Below are 16,933 nucleotides of genomic sequence, written 5' to 3'. Positions count from 1 at the left end.
CAGTTCATACTGGAGGTCATCTCCAGGCATGCAGAGGACAAGAAGATTATCAGAAATAGTCAACATGGATTCACCAAAGGAAGATCATGCTTAACCAACCTGATAGCCTTCTACGATGGTGTGACTGGCTGGGTCGACAAAGGGAGAGCAGTCGATGTTGTCTATCTTGACTTCAGTGAGGCATTTGATGCTGTCACCCATAGCCTCCTCATAGGCAAACTAAGGAAGTAAAGGTTGGATGAGTGGAGAGTGAGGTAGAGAACTGGCTCAACAACAGAGCTCAGAGGGTCATGATCAATGGGGCAGAGTCTGTTTCAAGGCCTGTCACTAGTGGTGTTCCCCAGGGGTCTATGCTGGGTCCAGTCCTGTTCAATATATTCATCAATGACCTGGATGATGGGACAGAGTGTAATCTCAGCAAGTTTGCTGATGATACGAAGCTGGGAGAAGTGGCCGATACACCAGAAGGCTGTGCTGTCATCCAGCAAGACCTGGGCTGAGGGGACCCTGATGAAATTCAACAAGAGCAAGTGCAAGGTCCTGCACCTGGGAAGGAACAACCCCCTGCACCAGTACAGGCTGGGGGCTGAACTACTGGAAAGCAGCTCTGTTGAGAAGGACCTGGGAGTGCTGGTGGACAACAAGCTGACCATGAGCCAGCACTGTGCCCTTGTGGCCAAGGCGGCCAGCGGTATCCTGGGATGCACTAAAAGGAGTGTGGGCAGCAGATCAAGAGAGGGGTTATCCTCCCCCTCTAATTCTGCCCTAGTGAGACCACATTTGGAGTACTGCGTCCAGTTGTGGGCCCCCCGGTTTAAGAAGGATGTGGAACTCTGTGAGCAAGTCCAGCAGAGAGCTACCAAGATGACCAGGGGACTGGAGCATCTCCCATATGAGGAAAGCCTGAGAGACTTGGGTTTGTTTAGCCTGAACAAGAGAAGACTGAGGGGGGATTTCATAAATACCTATAAATATCTAAAAGGTGGGTGTCAGGATGATGGGGCCAGGCTCTTTTCAATAGTGCCCAATGACAGGCCGAGGGGCAATGGTCACAAGTTGGAACACAGGAAGTTCTACCTAAACATGAGAAAAAACTTCTTTCCTGTGCGGGTGCCAGAGCAGCGGAACAGGCTGCCCAGGGAGACTGTGGAGTCCCTTCCCTGGAGACATTCAAAACCCGCCTGGACACGTTCCTGTGCCCCCTGCTCTGGGTGTGCCTGCTCAAGGAGAGGGGATGGACAAGATGATGTCCAGAGGTCCCTTCCAACCCCTACCATTCTGTGATTCTGTGAAAAGCAAGATAGTGCACAAAGCTGTTCCAGACCACCATTCCAATTTTCCTGCATACTCAGTCAGGTAGGAGTAGTCCTTCCCTAAAACTTCAGCATTTACTACCTACCCTGAACCTGGAAATTCAAGTGACCCATTTTCAAAAGGGAATGGAAAATTTTAACCATAGCTTTTCAATTTAAAAAATTGCCCACTTAGGACACTCAATTACAATTTGCTAAAATGCCAAGAGATGCAGCTCTTTTCTTCATCCTTCCCCCTCACCTCCTGAACTCCCTGAAATACACTAGCTAAATCAGTATGATGTTAAACCTTGTTTTCTGTGTTCAGCATCTTCATATTTTAGTACTGTTCCAGTATTCAGAGGAAAGCAACCATTTTGTTCTTAGACATTAAGCCCCTAAAAGTAATACACTGCTTCTATGTTATTTGAAAGAACGAAACACAAGCCATTAACAACAAGAAAACAAAAACAAAACAAAAAAAAACCAAACCAAACCCCCCCAGTTCCAAATCTCCATGCTCAAAGACTAATGGAAAACATACAAAGACATTTTGGTGGCAAGGATAGTATTTTAACACACTCTATGGTTAGAGAAAGAAGTGGAGAAAGCAGCATCTGGCATTTGCATCTGAGCTACATTAAAAGAAACAGTGTACACAACAGCCATGCAGGTTTAGCTTACTCTATAATGTCATCACAAAACTAAGTCTGACCTACTCCTGTACCCATGGCACGTTGTTCAAAACTAGCTCTGTTTCTATGTTGCATGGCAGCACTGGAATGCTTTGACATATGTAAAAATGAAATAAATTACCACTATACTCTAAAACCCAAGGAAGGCATTACACATATAGAATGGTTAAGATCCATGCCTCCACAGCTGCTCACCACCATTTTCTTTTCTATTGCCGTGTATCTTAAAGCAAATAAAAGGTTCCTCTGGATAAATACTGAGAGTATGTTTTTTAAAAATCCATACTTACTGAGATAATTTTGTAACATTCTGTTGTGAACTATCCTTCTTTAATCCTATTAACACTACTTAAAGAAAAGGACTCCAATGCACAGCAAATATAAAGAAGCTGGATCACAGGTCTTTATAAACAATACAGGGACATCAGCCCAGAGTGGGTTTGTTAACTATTGCCCTGCTCCCACAGTGAGGCAGGAGATTTAAAGGAGATGTGCAAATACTGAAAGATAGGAAAGCAAATTTTCCAACACTGAGTAGTTTTTAGGAATAATATCACCAGCTGCCCGATAGCCTTGACAGTTGACAAAACGTCTCTACTCTTGTATTAACAGCAACAACAAAAATGAATATATATACACACAAATACACAACCTAATGCCTACAGCTCATCACTGTGATTCAGCACAGCGTTTTCTTCCAAATCTGCCTTCCTATATTAGAAGGGCAGAAAACACTGAGAATTTGAATGTATGGCAGAGCGCTGATAGGCAGACACATGTGACATATAATGTATCTTTTGAAAATAAGTCCTAAAAATAGAGAAGTTCATTCTGCTACAAGGTAGTATGGAGTATTTAATTTGTTAAAAAACAGGGTCTTTACCATGCCGGCTTATTATCTGAGATGTTGTGCCAATCACCACAGCCCAGTCTTCCCAGGGGTTCAAGCTACAAGTTCAGATCTTCAGAAGCTGCTACATTCCTTATTTATGAATTGATACACTTTGATCAACCATGCCAGTTACTCTTTTCTCCTCCCCGTTTTCATCTTTCATCAGTCCCTTGACATAATTTCATTTCAGACAACGTTACATTCAGGGCAATTCACTGAAGATTATTTTCTACATTAATTTCAGAAGGATAAAAATCGATGCCATCACCAAATTTTCCTGACAGCCCCTTCCTTCTTACAAAAAAGCCTAACCACACTCCATTTCACCCATTTGGGGAAAATATTCTTCATGTTTGAATAGACTAACATATGTAGCAAGTGATATAAGCAAATTCAATACACAATATAAACAGAAAAATTTAGCTGCACATTTAGGTACACTTCTTAACAAGAGTGGTAAAGGGCTTTTGTTAGCAGTTGGTAGATTTTCTGTTTAATTTACTGTTTCAGTGGTGATGGAATTAAGTAACAGAGTGACTGAGGCTTTGATCAGATGGCAATCAATATTGCCATCAAAACCAAAATATATAGAATACAGAAAGTATATGAAGTGTACAGCCCAATGCAGTCATTGCGACTTCACAGCATAACCCATGATGGAAGCAGAGCACTCTAAGGCTCCAGTGATTTTTTGTTTTTATTATTTTATAATACTGCAAGTCTCTTAGAAAAAGAAAATGAGAAACTATGGAATTAAGTGCATCTCAGAGGAAAGGGGCTGAGAGAAATTTCTCATTTCCTAAAACTTTCCCCAGTAAGAGGCATCAACTGTGGATACCCTTGTCTCAAAGACCAAAAGCAGACAGTTTTTTGTGGTTGTCCTTTTCTGAGTAACAGTAGTAAAAACCATCCAGTTTTAACTTAATCATAACAAGAATTGTCCCCTTTATTTCACTGATATTCAGAGATAAAGGGGTACAAAACAGATGTGAACTATAGTTGCTTCTGTCTATTGCTGAGCTCAATACAGCTTTTAGTGTCCAATAGAAATTATTAACAAAAAAGCCTTTTAATTTTGAGAAAACATACTGTGGATCTCGGCTGTGAATTTTCAAGCTTCCAGCATTTTGTCACTGTTTAAAGGAGGGAAGGAAATAAAAAAAAAAAAAAAAAGAGGAAAAGAAAGTCAGTCTAATTTTTCTCTGCTGAGGTGGGAAGACCATTTCCTTCCCAGCTATATCTACAAGGGGATAAGCAAGCTATAATTGTTCTGTGCTCTTTACCTCAGTGCAGCATCCAGGAAAGTAGGCATTGGGCCAAGAAAATCAATGTAAGACCATCTCCACTTCTTATATACAGAAAGACCTTCTTACCTGCCTCATTTCCCTTTAAGTGTCATAAAATTAAATAACAAAACCCCATAGCTCTGTCAGCAAACTATATCTAAACTACAACAGACACTGATTTGACTGCCACAGAATATGAATGCTATTGCAATATTGACAAGGCATGACCCTCTTCATTACTTAAGTTGGCAGTTTTATTATACTGTGTCCATTTTCCTCTTACAGATGATGTGCCTGTCAAAATCTTCAATCAAGGTTCAGTTGTTAGAGTCCTACTAGAGCTCAGCAGCATGAGAGGGAACAGAATAATGACACCATTCCTAAGACTCTTTATTTTACCCTGAAGCATCAGAAAAAGTCATCTAGCTTCAATTTCCATGACACAGCTATCAAATGATGGGACAATCAGCGCCACACTGATTGAGATCAGACAAATCAGTGGCCACTGTTGTGTTTTAGAGAAAGTAAACTTAATTCTACCACATGCCTACATTTGTGCTTTTTTTGCCTTGTTCACACATAATAATTACAATTAAAATCCAATTTTTTGCATCAGAACTAACAAATATCAGAGAGATCCAGGATATGGAGGTTCTGTGGGATCCCTTCTATCTGGCTGAGAGAATGACTCTAAACACTAATGAAAAATTAGATATTTGTAATGAAAATATAATGCGAAGTTTCCATGTAACAAATTACACTGCTAGGACTCTTTCTTATTCATGTCTGGACAGACCTTCTTTCAGACTAAAAAAAAACAAAAACCAAACCCAACACCCAAACAAACAAACAAATCCTAATAAATTAAAGTATGGTGTAAACTCCTAGTGGAAGAGTCAGAGTTGAAGAGTAGGCAAGAAGCCAGCTGCTTACAGCTCATAGAGAACAATCTCTAATATCCAAGTACAAATCCTCATATTTATCACATTATATTTTAAAGGGTATCTTAGATGTAGGATTATAATCTTTTTCAAGGTTTTATTGAGGTACTGTTAACCCAGAAATACATAGTTTCTAATGAAAGTTTTCCCAGACCTGAAAATTAAATACCTTTATTTACAAAAACCTTTTAACCGCAGCCTACAGGGCTCAGCATATAATGCAATTACTATTTCTATTAAAACACTCTCAAGATAAAAAAGAACATGCTTATGTTGAGCTACATATAATTTTCAGCTGTTGCCTTAATTTATCTGATTCCCACTATATATGATTTTAAGTGCTTATTACTTCCAATGAAGCTTCTAAGTAAAGATATCAAATGCTCTTATAGAATATTCCAAGTGCTATATAGCAGCAGTTTATTTCCATTTATTTAACTGCAGTAAAGTCATTCCAGTATTTTTTGGTTGCTGTTAAACATGCAGAATAGTAATCTGTTTGGAAATGCCATGCAGGATAGTCGGAGAAAGGATACTGACAACTTGGGATATACCAGCCTACATTCAGTGTACTAAAACAAGAAAACGAAAATATTAAGAATATTTAGCACATATTTTAAGACTTTTCAAAATAAATCTAAATAATGTTTCACACCCAACGACATGAGCATATCTGACATATGCAGTATATTAATTCCTAGGTCCTGTCACACTGCCCATCAAATTAGTGAGCACATACTATTGTGTGAGTCCGTATTCTTCCTTCCCTAGAAATTACCGTCTTCTCACTAACTTTTGCAGCTTATTGGACCACAATGGTTCAGATTAATTAAAAAAAAAAAACCAAAACAAAACCAAAAAAACACAACAAAACAAAAATCCAACAGCCCCCAAACTCTTCCCCCTGTATTTACAATTCATTTTTCTTAGCTCTGATTGGTGTGATGATGCATATTTCATTATGTTTTCTTGCTAGATACTTACAAAACATGAAATTAAGAAAGAAGAGAGAGATTGCATCTGTGCTTTTGAAAATGCACGTAGCAACAATCTCTCTGTATACTTAGCAATAATAAACACTGAGTTACATGTCTTTACCGAAAGTATTACAGAGATGGATGAGAAAAACCTTCACATCGCATCTGGAAGGGAGAGAAAAGACTATAACAAGTTTTTTGGTCCATGTGGTTTTGCCCCACATTTTTATATATTTCATTTCCTCATTCTGACCTGAACACTATCCTGCTGCTTTGATAACAGGTACTATTTTTGTAAGTACAGTATGACTATATGATACAATCTTGACATTCTCTTAAAATGAGCATTAGGAGGGGAAAAAAAACTGTAAAGGCCTTTGTAAGATAAAGTCATTCTCTTAGTTACACTTTTCACGCATTCTGAATGTCTTGTGTTTTAAAAAAAAAAAACAAAACCAAACAAAACAACACACCCCACCCCACCCCCCCCAAACAAGCCCCAAAACTAATCTATTTTTCACCTTTTCTAGTTTAATTTACAGGCTGAGCATCTGTTTTCTCAGAGCTAATTCCACATCAGCTTCTACTGTCTTTGAGTACATTTGCTGAATAGGATTCACTAACCAATCGTTAACAAAACCAGCAAAAAACACCCACACAAAACAAACAAACCCCCAGACAAACAAAAAAGCCAGCTCAATACTAGCAAGAATAATATTCCTATTCAAGAATAAAAAGTTTAGGAAGTGCTCCAGCCATAAAGGGCTAATTCAGACCTTTGTGGGTAAAGAAATTATGAAAGACTTTTCCCACAACCAGGGAGGGCCTTATGTTATAAAAAACTTCGTTGCAGGTTCATCTCATAGCTTCTTTTCTAGCTACAACTACACACATCAGCAAGTCAGTTGGACTGCATGCAGAGTTTACAAGCGTGTGAAAACTTGACTCCTTCAAGATAAATGGTAAACAGAAACCTTTGAGGTAAAAGGTGAGTGTAGGCTTCATTTTTGGTAGAAATCAGGTGTTGGAGTTCTTGTTCTTGAGAATCTACCTCCTTCCCCTTCCTTCTAATTCTTCTAATTTGATCCAAAGCACCAACCATATAAACAGCAGTGCCTGATGCCTTCACACCTCTTGCTGGCATCCCTGAAAGATCATGGATTTTATTTAAGTGCATGACATTGCAAGGGTAAAAGATGAAGTGAAAAGGACTTACGCTGTCTTTGCAAATACCAACATACACTTACGTGAACTCAGAAAATAACCAAGAAAACAAAATTGCTTATACTTAGATTCTAAAAGATGTGTGTTTTTAGAGGTGTTATAAAGTATCCACAATCACTATTTTCATGTTATTTTCTTAATAACTGTGAAAAGAACACTTATTCATTTAATATATTTATTTTATCTTCTTCCTGTATGTCAGGGCATTAGGACTGACCAAGTAGTTTATGAGGGTCTAACAGCTGCTCAAAGGCATTCAAGGACATTTTCTCTAGCCTCCCACCCCACAAATAGACACACTCAAATAAAATTGCTTCAGAAGAACCTTAGTTTTTCTAGAAGTCTGATTTGAAGTAAAATATTATACAAAGTATTTTAGCTTTAGCATAGCCTTTCTAGACAAAAGGAGATCAAAGAACCAGTAATCTATGCATACTCAATGTTTAGTTTAACAGTACTCTGAATGTCTCAATTTTATTCTAAGGCACCTTCAAATATTTAATGAAATAGATATGATGTATTCCAGCCTGCCGCACTTGAGCCTTGCTTAGAAATTTACGTCTATTTGGTAAGCTTACACCATTGCAGAAACAGGCTCTAAGGAGAAAAGCCTCAAGTTTAACACTATCTTTAGCAGTTTTTATTTTAACTCACTTAAAAAAGTCCTGTAGCTGCTGATAGCGAAGCATCATTTGCTCCCATGAATATACTGTCAAATTCAGAACAGCAACAGACCAGTTGAACTGGCTGTAGCCGACATAAAAAATGAAAACCCCTGTGGCAGCACTAAAAATGTAAGGACTAAGTCAGTCACATCTAGATATCATTGGGAAACTAATAAGCCAGAGCTTTAGGCCCATTTACTTTCAGCAAAATTCTGTCTGCACCTTTTTAAGTGACTGAGAGACTATACTAGAAGCATTATTTAGAAACTAGTGAAAGAAAAAAGGATGGGGAGAGGTGAAGCACCTTTTCCCACACACCCCCCACCTTCTTTTTTATGTTTGCACATCAGACGAAACCAATCTCCTAGCTGCTTGGAGCAAAAATTCTGCTGCTGTTGCTTCTTCAAAGTTTTCTGATGATCTCTCAATGGGAAACTGAGCAGTCAGGTTCCAGTATCTACACTGTCAATCAAGATAAAAAGTAAGATTATTCCCTTAACTTCTTCCTCTTTGTGTTTAATTACTCTCTGCACATTCTCACAAGGGGTTAAGCTGGGCTGCTTTATACTAACGGCCTCGCAAACCTCAGCTCTTTGACAAAGAAGTTGAAAAACAGGTCCAGTAAAGCTCAGAAAAGCAGAGCTTTTTTTTTTTTTTTTTTTTAAATGAAGACATACTCACTTGAGGTTTGAAAGCATGTTCTGCTCCTTAAATTCCAGTCCTCAATGGAAGATGACCTTGGGAAGCTGAAGGCACTGAGTGCATGTTCTTATTTAATTAAGGCTACCTTAGTCTTTAAGTATAACAGGAGAGTGGCATTTTCATTATATGTCTCCTGCAAAATTAACCTTCAGACAGTGGCATCTAAAAGCATCCTAATAACTACAGCCCATTTAGGAATTCTGATCAGTTTAGAGACGTTTCTGTGACGTACAGAATTCTAAGTGTATACTGCAAGCTGTACTTTTAAAAAAATTCAAGTCCACCATTTTACCAACAGTAGGGCTCACCAGTTGAAGAGTTTATTTCAAGATTCCTGCCAGAGTGAATAACAGTCACCAACTTCTCTCATGGAACCCGAATGCATTTTTCTCTATTTCATTTCCTATTTGCATCCCTTATTTCAAACTATGTTTTTCAGACAAAAAAAAATATATGGCTTATTTTCTGTGAATGGAAAGCACAATGTTCTCCAGACATTAACAAGACAGACTGATAACATGAGTCAATAGTACTGCCTGATCCCTTTGGATGGTCAGAAGCAAAGATATCTGATTTCCCTCTGTTGGGTCATTCATGGGCTGGGGGGGGGGGGGGGAGGGGGGAACCCCAAAACTCAAACCAACACACTTTCCTGCTGACTGTAGAACCACAAAGTATTTGTCCAGTCTGATGCTGAAGAAAACTCAGATAAAAGATACTCCTGTTAATAAAAGCAGTGATAAACAAACTTCCTAAAACTGAAACCAATGAGACTAAAGCACCTAAACAATGAAATAGTTGTGGAAAGAAAAAGTATGCAGCTGCTTCCAGGATTATTTTAGCTTCACTATGTTTGTGACTAAACACATGCATTACTGTTTCAAGAGTCAAAAGGCTCTTCAGTAGTCAGGAGTCTATTTGACAATTAAATTACCTAATAGAAAGAAAGAACTATTTGACCATTACTAACCATATTTCAATTATGAAATTTCATATTTATAAAACAGCAAAAAGAAGCCTAGACTTTTGCCACCATTTCAGCTCTAAAAGCTTCTTATATAAAATTAAAGAAAGGGAAAATAAAAGCTCCTCAGTAGCCTTTAAAACAAGAATAAAAGTACAAAATTAAAGCAGCATGTCTTGTCTGTATAAGACTTTCTGTGGTATCTGCACACATTAACTACGACATTTTAAGCTATGCTCTAAACAGTGGCCTACAAAGGATATGTCCTTTCAGAAATAACCGGAGATGCTGTTCTGCATGATGAAGAGTCTGACACACTGAATTAAAAGAAAGGGATACCATTGAGTTGATGGGCTGGTATGTTTCTATCTGAAATAATTTTTAATCACTTTAAATTATAACTAAAGACTAAGGATTTCAAAGGAAAAAGGAAGACATTGATTTAGAAACACAAGTTTTCCTTTTACAAAGATTCACTAGCAATACAAAACATGGGCATAGATGAGAAACAAGTTCATAGAGGTCAAATTTTGTAAGCAGAGAATATATAGGGTGCTTCTCAAGTATTTCCACTAAATAACTAATTTTTATCAGTAACAGTAGTTGATCTATGCTTACTCTTCACTATGAAATACTTCATTTATTTGGCTGGCTGTACAGAGCTATAATACCTGTCATCATTACTGTAACCATGTCACTTTTGTTACTCAACTGACTTTTTAAGTATTCTAGGAAAATGTGTGCCATTTAATCTGTGGACATACTTGATTTAGAGAGATAGTCAGCACTATCTCAAAGGTGGGGCGGGGGGGGGGGGGGGGGTTGGGGAGAAGAGAGAGCAAACCAACGTGTTCTTCCCGACATCTGCTTTATCAGTCTTCTATCTGTCTGCTTTCACTGCAGCAAAGATGCACAGGAAGCCTGATTCACTTCCTCCCCAGCCCCCAGTGTGGAAATTTTTTTAAGAGGTCCATTTTTCCAATAAGCTGAAGTACAGATGTTAGATATCTTAACTGTTTCCAGAGCACTTATCTTTTTCCCTATAGTAAGCCAACAATCATCTTTTTCTGAACACTTCTGCTCTTAAATCTTTTCCTCCCCAAAAAGATCACACCTTGTCCCTGTCCCCACCCTCCTCCCCCACAAAATTGAGTTCTTAGTTCAAAGGTCAAGTGCAGGAGCACCAAAAGAGGAATTCTTGTCCTCCAAAACCCAGAAATACAGGGCACTGGAGCTTTTTTATTTGCTACCTGGAAGACTAGGAAGAAAATTCATGGAATGCACAGGCTTTGCCTTGATAAAACCCAGGCAAGTAAGGTGGCAAATAGCTTTCCCCTCCGCAGCTGCTGAAGGACCATTACAAGGATGTACAGTTGCAATTCTTCTTTCTAGTATACCATACAGGTGGTGTGAAAGAATTAAAGGAAAGGAAATGTTATAGAGAACTTGCTAATTTCAGCAGTACAACAGACATTAAATTTATTCACCAATACAGAGCTTTAGCTCAGAAGTTTATCAGAGTGGAAGAAGTAGTAGCTGAATGAATAGCTGCTAAAGGAATTTCAGTCTTTCCACTCTGAGCTATCAATTCACTAGCATTGACAGGTGGGTCCTTCTAGGATCGTCATAACGCAGCATCTCTGCAGCATGAGCATCAGATAGAAAGGGAAGTACATGGGAGTCATCCTGTCAAAATACACAGGACTGGGTTTATTATCTGAACCACTTACTAAATTAATGAGTCTAGAGTGTTTTTCCCTTCATCCTTTTTACCTTCACTTTTCTCCCAGCTATTTAAAAACAAAATTATAAACCCAAAAATATCACAAAACCAAAACAAATAATACCCCAAACCAACAAATGCACACACCTCCACCAACCACTTCTGTGCCCAAATCTAGAATGGAGTTGTGTCAGTTTAATTGGGATTGCAGACTCTAAGAGGAAAGAATAATATCTTTTATCATTCTTGTAAGCTCCATACTCTTATCCTATTCATCCGTCTTACATTATTACTCATAAAATTTTACAACTGCATGACTTAAAGGAAAGATCTGAACTTCCCTGAAGTTCAAGGGAATTTGGCACTGAATGCTCATTTCTCCACCGAAACAAGTAAGCCATCCTCCAAATTTAGATCTAGAGCTTAATTCAGCTAAAAGATACATTTTTTGTTAAGAGTTCTTGGGTGGTTTTTTCATTGCCACTTGCTCATAATAACAGGTGCATTTTATCCAACTATTTCATGGCTTCCAACTTGCATACACCAACAGAGATATGCTGAGCTATACAAAATGGGGGTGCCTCAATTCCGTTAGTCAAAGATCTAACAAGTTATGCAAAAAATACATTTCTTTTGAGAGACTTTTCTCTTTTTCCAGGAGTACCACATCAGGTAAAATACAGTACTTCTCCATATTTCCCTCATAGCTTTGAATGGATCAATTTTCTTCCTTATTCTAAGAAGACTAATCTCATTTCCTCATCCACATTAATTTCTCTTACTTCTTTATTACTGTGCTACTGCAGAACTATTTCCATTTGTAGTTACATACCATAGCTAATGATATTCTTTATGCTTTACTATATAGAGCTTCTAAAGAAATACCTAGAAGTTATTTTAAATTGATATGTCAATATTTCTCCTTCTGAGATTCCGTTTTCCCTGTTAAAAGTTTTAATCCTCTTCACAGCAACACAAATTCAGACTTTGATATGAGAAAGGGCCTAAGTAGCTGTTCTGCTAAACAGGATGTAGACTACAGAGCTTCTCCACATGATTCTCTTATCCAATCCATAACTTTAAGGCAAACAAAAGCATGTATTCCAGAAAGTTGCATTTTTCTAATGCTTCAGAAAAAAACACACCACCAATCTGCAATGAGATACTGACTTGCATGAGTGCACAACAGTCACCTTCTGCCTTCCTACTCCACCACATCACTTGAAAACCAAGCAAAAAAAAAAAAAAAAACCAACCCTCAAGGGCAGCAGATTTTGCACCCAAATTCTTTTTCCAGGCACATAAAACGACAAATCAAGAAACTGAGTCAGTGTATTTTCCAAGCAGTCTGCTTGAACTCTGATCTGCAGATTTATATAACTACTTGCTTTCAGGTACAAGGGTAATAAGAAATCCCCTAAACAAAGTCCATTGTGAATACTCCAGAGAAAAACCCCAGATATCAGTGTCCAGGGAAATAGAAATAAAGTCACATGAGATATAGTTATTGAAGTTTCCTTGCAACTACAGAGAGAACTGTAATTTATATTCAATAAAGTGAGTTTTGCAATGTCTTTTAAGTAGTGCATAAACTGTAATACTTCCAACAGTGAAACCCATCCCAGCGATTAACCATATTCTTTGTTTTAGAAAATACATTCTAGCTTTGGTAGAAATGTTTTGCATTCACAAGGAAAATTATAGAGTTTCAGCCAAGAAATTAATCTGACTTTTTTTAAACATGAAGAGAGATCCCTTATGTTATCTATCTTAGTGAGTCTTTGAAAGACTTTAGTGAGATAATGATGAATTAAAAAGGTCAGATGATACTGGTGTCATTTGAAGAGTGGTTTTTTTAAATTAACCTAAAGGACTTGTGAATCTGGAAGAGTGCTCATGATTCTTATGTTGGTTCATTTAATGACTTTGCTCAGAGTTTAAGTGTTACTATTTAATATGAGGTGGGTTTTTTTTTTTAAAAAAACACATTCACTATCAGAACATAATACAGTTTCTAACTACGAAAGGGGAAAAGGAATACATGAAGTGGCTAAGTAGTTTTCCGAACTGGAGGACATGAACCTTTCTTTGTTGCCCAGCTTACAGAACGATGACAAGTAGATTTAACAGTTTTACATGCAAAAATCTGTACCCAGAATAAGCAACAGCAGAAAATTTAATAAATTTTTATTAATAGAAGTTTTTCCATGAGGTTTACAAAATCTGAGAAAATAGTATAAGATCACCAAGATTGGAATTTTACATCTGCTCTTTGTATTCTACACTCTACTTTGGCAGTGATTCTAGGCTGAGTCCTGCATTACTTGGTCAAGCACCACCCCTCCCCAGAAACTGGCAGACAAACAAGTGTTTCTCACAACTGTTCAGCATTATAGTTAAGAAATGGATTTGTGCCTTAAATAATGCAAGGACATCTCTCTCTCAGAATGCACATACTACTCAGTGTGGAATACTGCTGTCATGTCACGAATCATTTTGCATTACAGGATAGGTCCCTTTCAACCCCCACCATTCTGAGATTCATGTGTCTTAGCCTTTCTATGTGAAGGAAAGACATTTTCCTGTGCCAAAGTTACATAAAATGATAGTTTAGTATGCAAACTACTCAAGGGTCAGAAAATTACAAAGACATCATCCCTTGTTCAACAGTAACTCTGTGTGCATATATTAGATTTGGTCTCATAGGACCCCAAACTCCTTAGTTTCACAGGCCGGACTACACATGAGGCAGTGGCTGTGCAGGCCAGTTCTCTGGGTCCATTATCACCTTCTGCTATAAAGAGTCCTCCATGAGAACTGCAGTCTACTACAAAAAGCTATGTAGAAGACTCAGTCTTAATGAACCTCACAGTATTCCTCAAATAATGCCTAAATTGTTGAGGCTGGTCATAGAATTTATTACTGTGAAAAGGTTAAGTTACATGTTATTTGATACTTTAACTCTGTCTTAGGGAAGCCCAGACATCTAGAGAAATGTTTGTACTTTATTTAACTCTGATACACAGAAAATTAGAGACCTTAACTCAGCATCCAGAATGTTTTACTGTAACTTCCTCTTTTAATTCTTACAGCAAGTAAGCTTTTTGGTTCATGTGAAAGTACTCAAGAGTGAAATTAAAATTCTCACACAACTCAATGTTAATTCATTTCATCACACAGGTACATAGTTTATATCACCCAGAATATAGAAAAACATATATAGTTTAGTGTAGAAAAGACAAGGGAAGCCTGTGAAACAAGAGAAAGAAGTGGATAGAAGGGACATGGTGAAATTACCCATAAAAAGAGAATCACACACCTTGTAATAGCCGCCTTGAGAGAGGCTGCCAAGTTCACAGTCTCTGTCTGCAGAAAGCAATGACTGCCTGATTAGAAAAAAATTACTACTCAAACTTGCACCTTCATATATGACCAGGGTCAATGCGAAGCCAGGGAGTAGCTTCATGAGCTATGACATCAGGAGACCGTAGCATAAGATATTTGGCCAAATCATGCCTGTTTTCACTGGTATCTCTATCCTGTGGTATCAGATCCATTTTACCACAATAGACCACCATGGCTTTACCAAGGTCAGAATTTTTGAGATTTTGCTGTGCTTCTTTTGTCCAGATATTGGTGCTGGGTTATCTCAAAGAGACACTATGTTTCTGACACCTCTTGGCTATCACAAAAATGTAAATTTCAAATAAGTAACTGCTGTATAGTTCCCATACGCTAATTATCATAAACTGAAACAAGAATATTTTTTTAGGCTTCTCTCATTGGGTTAAGAGGTCAGACTAATAAGTTTGGGGGTTTTAAAACCTATTGTAGGGAAATCTATTATTGTGATTTCTTAACCCACCTCCAGAGCAGCCTAAAAAACAATTGTTCCTTCTCACATGTTTTCATAGCCATGTACATGACTGTTATTCAGCTGAGATAAAATGTAGAATAAAGGAGTTACAGCATGACATGACTAGGTGTTATGTGAAGTAGGTTAAAAATCCCAAAATATGGTAGTGACTTGTTTAACACCTTTCTTCTACATTTTGATTCAGCTGATTAAGTCATGTACACGGCCATGAAAATATAGAGTGAGATAATCTCCACTTTCTTCATGTCACTTGAAAACCTGAAGCAGACACCCTGGGGCAAGTTACTAAATGATAAATTTAACATGTAGCATCAGTATTAAGTTGCTACCTTCAAAAAAGGTTCCCATCTTATCTATTTCACCTGAATAATGACTCTGATTTCACAATTTATTATATCATAAAATCACCAATGCAGAAGCAGCAGTATAGAATTGTGACATAGTTTTATACACGTATTAAATTTCACACAGCTTAAAACTCTATGTTGTATTGCAGCAGTATTTCATTATTTCTAAATTAATTGTCCAACCAGGAAGCCATAGGTTCTACACTAAGCTTTCATGACAAGTACAAAATACTTGTCAATACTTGTACAAGCACTAGTGACAAGCAGCTGTGCATCTGCAAAGATTAAAGAATCTTTGCCCTCCTTGAACCTTTTCCTTGAAAGATGTCATAATCACAGACTTTGAAGACAAATAAATGACTTCAGAGACCTTAAAAAAGAAAAAAGAAGAGAGCAAAACAAAGCTTTCAGGAAAATAAAAAGCAGGGAAAGAGAAGGTTTTCCTTCACCATAGGGTTGCAAAATGGATATACTTATTTATCTTCAAGTACTTAAATCCTTAAATTCAACTTGTGCTTCTGTACTCATCAGAAACCCAGGAAAAAGTCTGAACGGCTGAGAGCCAACATCTCCTATTTCTGTCACCTAGGATGAGACAACTAGAACCACAGATAGGGTCAGCAGCACCAGAGCTCTGTACAGCTTGCTGCTGGGGCAGTAGTTCAGTAGATTAGAGTTTCAGAAGTTTACCAGGTGTAAAGGAATAAGAATGAAAAAGAAAACAAACCCCAAAACTAAAACAAAACCAAAGTGGAAACTTGTGATAATTTTTGTCTTCTGTGCACATAACAGATAGACAAGTTTTTAAGAGTTTTGACATATGGCTACTTTATCCAGTACTCACAGGTTTTCTAAATTACCTCTGCATATTTTTAGATAATATCAGTTGCAACATTACTTAAGAAACAAATTTCAGTCATTGTGCACTCAAACTCCCAGAATTATAAAGGCAATGCCTGTAAAACACAGTCAAAGAGAGGTGAAAACCAGATATCGATCAAAGTCACTAACCTTATTACTTCTCTCCAACCTCTTCACAAAGCAATGTCTTCTCAGTAACTTCACAAGGTTTCAACTTGCAAGAATAGAAAAAACCCAATGCAGCCAACAGCTCCTAAAAACAAAATGGTCATCAGTCAGTACTTAATGAAAATACTACTTTTAAAGACCAAGACCAAGGAAATCAGGAAATAAAATTACTAGAAACAGAAGTGGAAAAAACACACACAATCATAAGAAACTTAAGAAAAGGACTTCTAAGCAACAACTAGCCCGTTACCCTAATGACACTTACCTTTTATATATGTCTCAATCTAGAATCAGGCTGAACCAGAGAGAATTTATGATT

The sequence above is a fragment of the Phalacrocorax carbo genome, chromosome 5 (assembly GCF_963921805.1).
Source record: "Phalacrocorax carbo chromosome 5, bPhaCar2.1, whole genome shotgun sequence".
NCBI classification, from domain to species: domain Eukaryota; kingdom Metazoa; phylum Chordata; class Aves; order Suliformes; family Phalacrocoracidae; genus Phalacrocorax; species Phalacrocorax carbo.
This window is presented reverse-complemented; position numbering follows the sequence as displayed.